We start from the raw sequence: 12,856 nt of genomic DNA on the forward strand, positions 1-12,856 counted from the left end.
CGCTTGAAAATCCCGCGCCACGCGCCCCATTGGGCGCCGCGGTGCTCGGAAGGCCGCGAGGCCCCGCCCCCGCCGCGGCGGTAACTCGCGGCCGTYGACCCGGCGGCGGCGCCTCGGCCGCTCCCGAAGGTTCCCCGGCCCCGCCGGATACCGCCGCTCCCTGTTCCCCCCCCCACCCCGGGCTTTGAGACGCCCAGAACCCCTCGGCTGCCCGGCCCCGCGCAGCCCCCCAGGGACGAGGCGGCGCGCAAAGGCCTCGGCGAGCGCTGAAYAGCGGCTGCCCGGCGGCTGCTCACCCCCGCCGGTGGCTCTGCGCTGCCCCGAGGCAGCCCCGGTCGCGGAGCCCCAAGGACTGCTAGCACGCACTGAAGACGAAAAGCAGAGTGAGCAAGTGCAGAGCCTTCGAGGCCGGACAGGAGGCAGGAGTCACTCCGCAGTCATCTTGAAACAGCCGAGCAGGGCCACGCTTCAGAAACAGTTAATAGCGGTGGTTTGCATATAGAAAACGCGCGGCCCTTGCAGCTGCTCAAGTCCTTTACACCCAAAAGCGATCTGCAGAGATGAAATGAGAGGGAAAGAAATGGCGTGGGGCCTTTACTCGTAGCCGATGCCTTGCAGYACGAGGGAAGGCAGCGCAGTGGCTTCCCCAGTACAGCTACGAGCTAACCAGCAGCACGCTGCTGCTCTCCGTTCGGTGCAGGCGAAGGCAATCGGCTGGAGCGGTGCCAGACGGCACCACGGCCGCAAGCGTGCAGTTATGGCAGCAGCAGATGCGCCAAGTGGCTGAAAGGCAGCGTGGCTGATGGGTTACTGGACTCGGTGTCTGAACCAGCGGTCTGTTCCCAGCTCCCCTGCTTTCTGTTCTTCCTGCATTCTGCTCATGTTAATTATTACGTGCCATTGGACTCTGATTTAATCTACCCAACTGTTTCTTTTATCATCTAGAAATAACAGCAAATAATTAGATGAAGTTGCAGAAAAGCCAGAATTTTGCCTATCCTTTAGCAGAACAGCAGTACCCACGTAGAATTGTCACTACAATTTTGCTAATGCAGACCAAGAATTCCTAAGCATTTTCTTGCCTGCATACTCTTCTCTACCCACCACCTTCCACATATATTCCCCCCTTACACTGGGTGGGGAAGGTATGGTTTGAGCTATTTAGTTGAAGAGAAGACCTAAGGAATATGTCATGAGAGGAGTTACTGCCAGAAGATCAAAGGATGCAGGTGGAACAGCAAAAGGTCTAAAGAACAACAGTGCTAAGATACCGCAGCTGGGAAATGGCGGCAAGAGCAGAGAGCCTGCAGCTGCCAAGTCAGCCCCCAGAGCCCCACACCATGAGGTCTGCAGGTCCCAGCACCCAAGAATTCTTGCTTTTTCCACTGTTCGTCATCTCTTGCAGCCTGAGCCCTCTCCCACAGCTCCGCTGCGCTCCCCGCCCTGTCCCAGCTCTCATCAGCTCCTTTCTGCAGCCTGTCCAAATGACTTAAGTTATTCCGAAGAGCAAAGATGAGCAAAGCAAAAGAGCAGAGCAAAAAGATAAGCAGAGCATAAGAGCAAAGATCCAGAAGTTGGGAAAGATCTGTAAACCCAAAGCAGACTGCTAGCCCTCTTATACTCCGGAGTCCTACCTTAGTCCTACTGTCCTGACAAGGAACACAATTCTAAAAAAAWATATATATATATATAATTATTCAGTGGCCTGGCCCAAAGGTTAACTGGCAGAAGTAGCCAGTTCTATTTTTGGTAATGCCCTGACCCAACAAATGACCTGTACAAGTTGCTTTTTTGTGCTCCCAGCATGCTTATCTATCAAACTGAGGTTGCAACACCGCAAAGGTAGCTCTCCTGATGTTTGCAAAACTCTTCAGTTCCTCAGACCAAAGGGGCAATGCATCACTGGCAAAGGACCAGATAAGAGCAAAGCACATGATCCAGAAATGCAGGTGGTCTTCCTGCAAGTCTGCCACAAACAGGAGAGGGACTGTTCTCACTGCCTGCAGGGGATCAGTTTATACCTTGTAATAAGAATTGGGATTAGCCATAGCTGGCAGATCTACAAGAACTGTTATTACTGACTGGTCACAGAACAGCCTAGCCCTTTACAAATAAAGGGAGTACTTAAGCTCCAACTCCAGGGATAGTGAATGCCCCAGCTGACTGCACCCTTTGTCAAGTATCATCATTACTGGCTCTGCATTTACTAGTAAATAGCTTTGGTAGAGTCCCAGGGTTCTCACTTTCTGAGGCACCAAAAGCCGGTCAGACCAAGCAGCTCCAGGAGGTATTAGCAGAGTACAGAATCACTCATCTTGGGCTGAACTTTTGCCTTGGCTGGCTAGGCCAGGAGAGATGGAGAAGGCCTTGCGGGTAACAGTTGTTCAGATCACAGGTTTAGGACCGATTTTATTGGTTGCCTGATGATTGAGTTTTCATGTCATGAAAACTGCAACCAGCATGAATTATCTATATTGGCACAAAGGGGGAAAGAGTGAAATAGGTGTCTTAGTCCTGCATTTGTTCGCGACAGTTGAGGGGAGAGATGAGTGAGGAAACATATACTAGTTTCTATGGTCTGCATAGAAATTTTCAGTCTCCAGGACTTCAAAGGGGATAAAGGCCAGTTTCCTCATCTGGCGACAATCAGCATTGCTCTGCAGAAGAAAGTATGTGCTATGGCATGCTTTCTGCCAAGATCAATATCCAAAGCAAGGCTGGGTACTTTACAGTAAAGTGTCAGGTAGGTGAGCATAGTGCCTTGGTGTTTGGATCTGTAAAATTAAAACAAAATTTGTTGTCTAACTGGCCAAAGGTCCTGGACAAACCGGACAAAGCATGAGAGCTGGGAAGAAAAAGTTCTTGGTTAGAGTCTGACTGTGGAACAAACTTCCAGAAGATATCTGGCAAATCCCAGGTATTTAAGAAACGCTAAAAGAAAATTTCCCCTTTGAAGAAGCCTTTCTGTTATAGTGTCACTAACAATCAAAGTTTCACACTACTTTTAAGTTGTGCTTGTGAGACAGAAGGAGGTTGTGGGAGAGGGGGAGATTGCTTAATTTACAGCTATCTCAAGCTCCGTTGGTAATATAGGTTTGACCTTGAAGGGAAAAACCAAAAACTCCACAGAATCTATTTTGTTCTTGCTGGTAAGTTTTGTGGGGAGGGGGCCCAAATATTACAGTAAGTAGAAAATGCAGATATGTACATGACTTGGATAAAGCATCCAGTTTAATGTCCCCTTGGATCACTTACAATAGTATAGTGACATCTTGTATTGTCTATGCCTAAGACTTTACAGTTCGTTAACTACTGTGTTATAAACCACCTTTTCCTGAGGGTGGAGATGGCTCTTTGTGTTTCCAGCTTGTCTTACCATTTATGCAGTCATTTAACTTGCTGTAGTAGAAGACTTGAGTGGAGTAAGATCTCATCAAGGACAGATGCATCTCATGCAAGACGTSAGAGAGGTAGGAGATGTAGAATAAGTGTCTTGACAAGGCCCAGGATAAATGCAGATTGGGCCCTTGGTATTTTATACTTGTATATCTCAAATCATCTGACTGTGGTTAAAAACACTAGTGTACAAACAGCATACTTTTCCCTGCAAGATGTTGTAATTTGCTAGATGAAGCAGGGGCTGGCTGCTTCAGGGTGCTGCTTTCATCTTTCAGTTTGGCCACAAGCTTCCTGTGACCTACAGAAAGACACTCAGCTTTTTGGTGAAATGGAAGAAATTGCATTTGTGTATTCTCTCCTCCCCATTTCAAGCAAAGAGTCATCTCTTAATAGAGGGTAGACACAGAGAGCAGAAATAAGTTTCCTATTTAGCTAAACTGTTCCCCATATGGAACAAGTCATATCTGCCCACTTAAATGACCTAAGACAGTTTACCCAGCTTTACTTTTATCACCCTTCCACTTCATCCCTAGCATTGGAGCTGGATCTGTAAGTCAGTCCAGGCTAGCCTTCTTCCAATAAAGTTCACAAGTTTCCAAAATGTAGTTGCACCTCAGGACAATGACTTGAAAGATAACAGGGGAGGGAAGGCGAAGGGAGAGAGGAAACAGTTTTACCCATTTCCGGATGAAGTGCAACATGAGGAGAATGAATATACTGAGAAAGTGTGATAGTAAATAAGGGATCACAAGAAAGGCATGGAGATAGAAGAGTTTTTTATAGCACAGTCATTTCTAAACATAAACAGGTCATGTTATCTTTCCCACCAAGGACTTGTAACATCCTTCCAGTCATGTGAAAGGCTCTACAGCAAATAGGTGCAAGTTTCTCTGGAAAGGAAGAAAACAAAACAAAACACCCCACCAGATTAAGTTCTAGAGTCACATCCAACTCTCAGCTATCGTAAACCAACGTAGCTCCAACAAAGCCAAGTAATCTTCACCAGAACACACCAGCTGATAATCTGACCTTTGTTGACTCAGTAAGGCTACTCTATAATACATGACCCTTATGCAGTTCTGTTCTCATAAATAAAACTGTAGCAAACAGTCCATTGGTCCTGTCTATAATAGGCACAAATTCCTTTTTATTTTTTTTAAACACTCATTAAAACCTGTGTACTAGTGGATTTTGAAGCAACATAGTATAGACAAATATTGTCCATTGTTTTACACAACATGCAAAGTGTCGTATGGCATACACATTTATAAAGTGTGAAAGGGAGTGGAGAATTAGATCCAGAATTTCTAGCCCATATAATCACATAGCCTGATGCTAGATATAATTTCTCTTTACRAACCTTGTCAGTATTCTTTGAGCATCAGAGCTTAAGCCACATTACTATGTTATTAATGCCCAAGGGTATTTCCAGTCTTGAAAAAGAATTTGATGGAGAGCCATTTGATCCAAAATTCGATGCACACAGAAGTTACATGTGTAAGAGGAATGTGTTTCCAGCAGCCCAGAAAATCAGCTGTATCTCCAAAATGTCAAACAAAAGAATTACATCTATTTTCTCACTACTGTATGATAAAAACAGCAGGTCTGCTTCATGATTACCAAGTCAAGGGACTCTGTTGCAATGGTGTTACAATGTCTACCAGGCATGTCTAACCCAAAACAAGAACAAGGCTGTGCCCTGTCTGCTCTCCCACTTTAAACTGTGTTGTAACTGAGAAAGAGGATGAATGTGTAACTAGGGTAAGAGCAACATGAGAAACATGTTCCATCACTTGATTACAGCAGAGTTCAGATATCATCCTGTGTGCTTTGAGACAACATAAACAGCAAAATTGCTGCTGCTGAGTTCATTATAATTGGAGCACAGTGCAAGACCTATGCCCTTATAATGAAACCTTAATTATTAATAATCCATGGAGATTCTTAGTATTTTTCTACAATTTTTTTGAAGTGTAACCTCACTGTAGTAGAGGAATCCCAAGTTTTAAAATGCTTAGTCGTAAGCATATAGAACTTACCTCTACGAAATATTACAACTGATCCAAGTTGAACCTTTCTGTTTGATATTCAGGTTCCAAACTTCTCTAAGACTTCAACCTTTTGTAACAATTCTGGATGGAAAAGCGACCTGAAACACTGAAAACATTCACAAGATAGGCAGATGGAGAGCAATTGTCCTACAATAGTCTGGTTTTCAGAATAATTCAGTCCCAAGCTTATCTGGTCAAGAAGTGAGTAATACTACATCATGTGAGAACAATTGCTTAGTCTTTGCCTAGAACTTTTGCCTATTGCTTGTCCATCTCGTAGCACAATTCCTGACAGAGGTTTCTCTGCTGAACAAAACTCTCCCTCAACAGCCTAACCTGACAGCTTTAGAAAGATATTTTATAGCAGATGAAATAATTATTGCCTCTCATTGCCCCCCTTTACCTGAGTTGCTGCAGTTCACCGTACCGTAGCACAGCCTCACTTCGTTGCTAGTCTAGGCTATAAAACCAGGTTTTACATAGAGGTGGCTGAAGCACAGGGTTCCCTCCTGCAGACACTGTTGTGCAGATGACAGCTTTTGGCAGAGAGCTGGAATGGAGAGGTGAGCACAGACACAGCAAAGTTCACTACAGCTTGTCTATCAAAGTCCTAAGGGCCACTTAAACATGGCTGAAGGCGTTTGTTACCATCCCTCTTCCAGCAAGCCACTGACACAGAAAACCAAGAGCACTTCCCACCTACTTCAGTGCCAGCAAGTGAGCCATCTTAAACAGCAGATACACACCTCTTTCAGATCCACATGATGAGGACAGAAGTTCTCATCCCAAGGCACTATCACTACCCATCAGCTGGTGATTATCAGCCCTGTTAATTTGCTGATGCACAATTGTTTCCTAAATCAGGCAAAAGCAATTGATCTGGCTTAAACAATGTAAATAGCTGGTCTAACTTAATGCAGCTGATTTGGCCTGATACTAATTTGGGTGATCATTTTTGAACTTCATTGCTAATAACATTCACCTCCAGAATGCATGAGAAGATGGTGTGAATTTAGGGCAGTAGTTTTTTCCACCAGCATACCTGGCTCTGGAGGACATACAACTTTAGTGTAAACCACTGAAGAAGGTGGTTTGAACTAGTGACTGATTTTGCATGTGTGAAGAGTGGGCAGTAGTCACACATTCTGCTCTGCTGGGAGGGAAGTGCGGAAAATAACCTCTTCCTATTAGGAGATGACAAACCGGTGAAGGTGTAACATCTTCAAACAGAAGTTGTTTGCCACTAGCGTTAACTAGAAAAAAGAACCCCCAAAACAAAATAGTACTTTTCTACCAACATAGCTGAATTCACACAAGGGGTTTTTAGAAAAAAATGGGAGTGACAGTTTGGGGTAAGGATTTTTTTTTTTTTTTTTACAGTCCCAGTGGACATTGCTACACTGACTAAACATGCTAGATCCTTGCTAGCCTCGCCCCCTAATTCTGGGCATTGAGCAAGTTCAGTAGCTGTGCCAGTGTGTCTGTGGTTATCTAGGAAACAGAGGGAGAGTTGTTAAACTGATTGCGTTAGCAAGGAATTTTTGTATTTTGCAGAATGGAATTTAACTGTTCCATTGAAATCTTATGCCAGGACTATCCAGACATTGAGAGTTTAATTGTGCAAACATTGTCTCCATACAAAAGTTTTATTGACATAAGTTGTGTTGATTTAGTTAAATCAATATGACTATCTTCAATTATGTCCAAGTTGTGAACATCTTCTGGCTTCTGTAAGCTGAGGAGGCTACTGTTCCCTGCTAGGTGTGGCATATGTACACTGCACATCTGCCATGACTGTATAAAAGTGTTTTTTCCAGAATTTCCAAACAGCTATGGTCAAACCAGAGCTGATTAAACTCCAGATAAATACTTAGTCCTTTAACTCTGCTCAAAGAAAATTTCCAGAGGAAAAAGAGAGCATTTGGGCTTCTAGGTTGGCTAGCAAAATTGTAGGGGGGAGACACAAGGGTGAGAATAGTAACCTCTTCAAGCAGTACCGCCCATGTCAAGAGGACACTAGTCCCCAACCTCACAACACTGAGCCATGAACTCTGCATTTCTAGGTCTGTAGTTACTCAACACTACATGCACCAATCTAAGCAGGTTGCAATGCAAACAGGTATTCCAGAGTATTGTGCACGATCTCCAGTCTCACTGCACTGTGCACCTTTTGCTGTAGACTGTTGTGATACTTGCTGCCATCCAAAGGAGATACAAGAAAAAATAAGGGAAGGGCCAAACACACCCTTTCTTCTTTCTCTCACCTTCAGAGCTCACTTATTCTCTTTCAGTTAGGATGAGGTTGAAAGGAAAGCAGTGCTCTCGTATGCTGTCAGGACAGGAAAGTGCATCCTTTAGCATCAGAGCAATTACAGCCCTGAAATCACTTTCCTGATGAAGAAACTTGCAGGCAGAGGGAATTGGCAGAAAAGGACATATGCTATGATGCTGTTGGGAAATTCCAGTACGGCCTTGGAACAGCTACACTCAATAGATTTATCCTTTAAGTCCAGCCAAAAGCACAGAACAGAGTTGTTTTCTTACCAGCAGCATATTCTGAAATTTATGATGCAGAAGGCTACATTCTTGGGGCTACAATTTGAGCAGGCACTGACCCAGCAGAATCAGAATAAAAACAATGCAGCGCTCAAAGGACATAGCAGCTCCACCAGGTAAGGTTGTCATTTCAATTTGCTGTTAGTCCCTTTAAACCAGTTTCTTCCAGTGTATCTGCTATGGAGATTTACTCTGTTCTTCTCAAGTGCTGCTCTTCAGCAGCTACCTGCCTGGAAGAATAGAGCTTATCCCATCTGCATCACAATTTAAAATCATTGTAAATTAAATTTTGTAGCTGATGTATTAAAAAAGTCTATTATCTCAGTTTAGACAATCTTATCTTGCATTGAATGATGCTGTTTATACTTTCGTAAAGAGGATGGAGAGAGCCACCAGTTCAGGCTGCTTGTATTTTACACCAGCTGCACCCAGTTGACACTGGTAAGGATGTAACGATGACATGGACAGGGATGAATCTGACACAGAAAGTTTTTAGGTAGCAAAGTGCTGCGTGGGTTGGTACCTGTATAACAATAGGGATTCTTCCCATTACAGCTGGCTGAATACAAGCAAGTATTTTTCAAGCAACACCCCCCCAAAACATTCTTTTCATTTCCTTTTTACAAAATCCTCTGAGAAATTTTTCACTTTATCAATAAAACAATTCAAAGGAATAGCTTGATTCAAAGTTTAATTCTCAGCCACAAAAACTATGATATTTTCTGCAGATAAACATGAAATTTCAAAAGATCACCCTACACTTGCAAGGCATTTGCTTCCATCAAAATACTGTTTTCTGTCAAAATTTCCTCTCAGCCAAATCACTTCGAACAGGTCCTCGGAGCAGAGATGACAGAACGGCATTTTACTGCGTTCCAGTTCGCTTTGAGGAACGTGCCCTCATGCGGGTATGTGTTATAACTGCAGCAAACAGGATACCTTGTGAATAGGCCTAGTTTCTTCTCCTCCTTTAACCATTACCGACAGCTTTCTTAAAACAAGACTACTTTCACTAGATTGACCCTGGTACTTTATGGGCTGAAATGAAAATGATGAGATCTGGCTTAGGCAACATGTGCAAGAAATGGGGAAAAATTAATCCTGGTGACCAGCTTGACACCACTAATCACAGACAGGTCCTAATTAAAAACAACAACGCTGTGATTACTACCCAGTTCCAAGAGGGAACTGGTTAACTTCCAAGATTTCTAGTAATTTATCAAAGGTTGTATGCTTGGCATTATTAAGCATTTCAGGATACTGCTGGCTGTGTAAGACAAGATAGGAAACTTCTACTTTTGACTTCATACAATAATTCACACTCCTGAAACATAAGAATATATCAGAATGTGTTTCACATTTGCTTTACAGAGATATAGATACCATGCAAGACACAAGTGGTGGAGAATCATGCCCTGGGACTAAAGTAACAGGTCTGCAACCACACATTGCAGGCAATACTAAACCGGGAAGGACTGCAGGCACTTTTGAAGGACTTCAATAAGTTCTTAAGCAATTTGAGCAATGACCCGAAATAAACATGATGCAATTCAGTTTGACCAAATGCAAAGCACTGTGCTTAAGCAGGAATAAGTGGCCACATCATTACAGGATAAGAAATGATTACCTACGTATCACTTCTGTAAGGAAAGACCCGGATTTTCCCTGCAGAAAAAACAGAGGGAAATTGCAAAGGTTCAGGGTTGTTTAATTTAGAAAACAAAAGACTGAGGGGAGATATGAGAACTATCTTAAAAAACATTACAAGCTGCTATAAAGGAGAAGATATTGATATGGTCTCTGTTTCCCACAAGAACAAAACAAAGGGGAGGAACTTGAAATGCAACAGGAGAGATTTAGCTTAGGAAAGGGGTGGGGTAGGGGGGCAGATCTGTCCAACTATAACATTAGTTAAACCTGGAATACATTTCTCCCTAAGGAGAGTTTGGACTCACCCATCGCTAGGAAATTTTAAGAACAGGTCAGGTACAATACAGGTAAAGTAGGTCCTGCCTTCTGGTGGAATGTTTATTTGTATTAGATGACTTCTCAAAAACTATTCCGTCTCTGTTTTGTACCATGCTATTTACTAAGCAAGGACCCCTTCATAAACAAGTTAGTATTTTTGAATACCCTTTGCTTAAGGGCCTACAATCCATTAAAAAAGGACTTATTTTCTTTTTTGGAACTTCTGAAAATTTTATCTAGCATATCCTTGGTGCTCATACAAACAACTCTGTTCTATGGATTTTTCCAGTAAAACTCTTTTAGTAACCTATTTAGAATAGGTATACTAACCCAAAATCTGTGGGTAGACCAAATCCTAACCAACAAACCTTCCTGTTTGCTCCAAAGTCTAGTCTCTTGAATTTATATTAATTCACTCACTTGCTTTCTCTCGCTCTCTCTTTTGCAGAAACCCCTTTCCTGCTTTCAAAAACCATAGGGAGAACTGAGACTCAGCTAGAGCACAGAACTACTGTGAGGTATCAGCTTTCTATTATGCAGGCCTTACTCCTGGAATTAAAATAAACAGGATAGGACATAGGGAGCAGAGCAGCTCCCCCTCCTCTGTTAARAACTCCTGTGATTCTCCTTGCTATCTCAGATCTATGCAAGACTTCTTGGTCACTTTAAACTTGACAGAAATGTCTGGGATAGAACTCAGTTAAGCTATATAAGTTATATAGCTTAAGCTTTGTTTCTCTCTCCCCCAACATTGTAAAAATATCAATTATATCTGCCCCAGCTACTGACTGGTACTGATGTAATATGTGTTTTTTCCCAATGTTAAGTTATTATAAGCAGTATCCCAAAGACCTGTAATGCTAGTCACATACAAATATATATCTGAGTGGTCACAGGATTCTGCAAATGTATATACTCAACATAAGCACTTTCAGCTATTGCTCAGAACTCATTTCAGCCAGGAGAGGTCTCCTTCACACACTCTCTGGCTCCATGTGCTGACTTAGCTTACTTAAAAAAAAAATAAATCTTCCTGCTAAAGCAATTCAGAGTTAGAACCAAGCATTTTATACACTATTTCTTAGCTGGTTCTTTAAAACCTGTGATTAAGATTCCACCAAGAAGCAACTGCTGTTGACAGATAATTTTGTATCATGTGACGATTTATACTGGTCACTCATCACATCCCCCAAATCTAACTTCAAGCATTCCAAGTACGTTATTTCACCCGTGACAGAAACGCAGCCCGTTCTGGGGCGAGAAGCGGAAGCTGTATAACAGCATGTAACGATGCTTCACATTATTTCTAAGGAATTTGCATTGACACAGGCTTTCTGATTGCTGTCTACATCAGCTGCCTGTGCTCCGCTCCGACCTATAATCCTCTGTTTGTTGTTTGTGACTTCACAATCGGTTGCTGTGGAAACGATTTTGATGTCATGGAGAATTATTACTTCAGGTAGGGAGAAATAAGCAGCAAGAGCAAATGAACTCTTAAGAAACAAAGAACCTGTTTACATGCAAATGTCCTTGTGTGGAAAGGAGTGAGGCAACAGAAATGCAGCTTATCTAGAAGTAGGCTGTTTCCAGAGATTTTTGTCAGTTACCCATGAGCCAACAGGAACTTTTTAATATTTAATATCAGAAAAATTAACTTTAAAAAAAATTGGAAAATGTAATTAATCTAACAATACATACCTGTCTCTCTGACAGCTTTATAATACTGCCAATTCTATCATTGGTGGTGATTCGGCATGACTCTTTGTCTCTCTTCTCTGCCCTCTCATGAATTATCTGTTTAGAGTTATTAACTCTTTGGTGCAAAGGATATTTTCCCTTCTGGCTTTTTTACAGGGCACAGCTCAGAGGATTACTGATTGTGTGGGACTTCCAGACACAACTGCAATATAAATCATAAACTCATCTGCATGTTTTCACGTAACAGTAACTGGCAACTAGATGTTGGGGGTAGGGAAGCAATAAATAAGACACTGGGAATTTATCACACCTGGTAAATTCAGCAGTCTGATCTCATCCAAACTTGGTTAAACACAAACAAACAAAAACCTCTGAGGGATGGATGTTTTTTTCAGATTCCAAGCCAATTTTCTAGTGCAATGCTGAATTTCATATCACAGATAAACAATGGAAGGGCAGATGACAGCCTGCCTTTTGGACAGGGAAAGCTGAAATCCACATCCTCACCAGTTATCTTCCTCATGCATCCCCATACACCTTTCCCAAAGCAGAAAGTGAGTGCTGTTGTCCTGAAGCAGATGAGATGGGCCTGGCTTTGCCCCTCGCAGGCTACCAGTGCCTCCCTCAGCCCCTCTTTCTCAGCAGAGCGCCCTCTCTCAGGAAGAGGGCTTTACCCATTCTTGTCCTCTGATCATGGCCCCAGGCTGATGCCTTGGCCCTCACCTCCTCCCACACCCATCRGTCCCTATTTTTTGTCGCTCCCCCTTCTTCACCAGCCACCCAGTGCCCCTCTCTCCCCAACTCACCTCCTTTTCCAACAGCCCATCACTTCATCTGCTCCCTCATCTCTCCTTTTACACAGCACCTCATCTCTCCCCTCTTCCCCAGCTCTTTCCCAGGCCTCGCTCTCCCTCAGTCCCCTTCTGCTTCATCAGTCCCATCACTCCCTTGCTGCCTCATCTTGCTTTTTTTGCCACCAGCTTCCTTCACTCCCATCTTGTCCCAGTCACCTCAGCCCCATCTCTCCACCAGCCTCCTTCATCCTCACCTTGTCACCTCAGCCCCATCTCTCCACCAGCCTCCTTTACCCCCATCTTGTCCCCAGTCTCCCCTCAGCCCCATCTCTCCGCCAGCCCCCTTCACCCCCGCGGTGTCCCAGTCCCCTCAGCCCCGTCTCTCCCCCT

Source organism: Apteryx rowi, unplaced genomic scaffold (assembly GCF_003343035.1).
Source record: "Apteryx rowi isolate R43461 unplaced genomic scaffold, aptRow1 scaffold_482, whole genome shotgun sequence".
Lineage (NCBI taxonomy): Eukaryota > Metazoa > Chordata > Aves > Apterygiformes > Apterygidae > Apteryx > Apteryx rowi.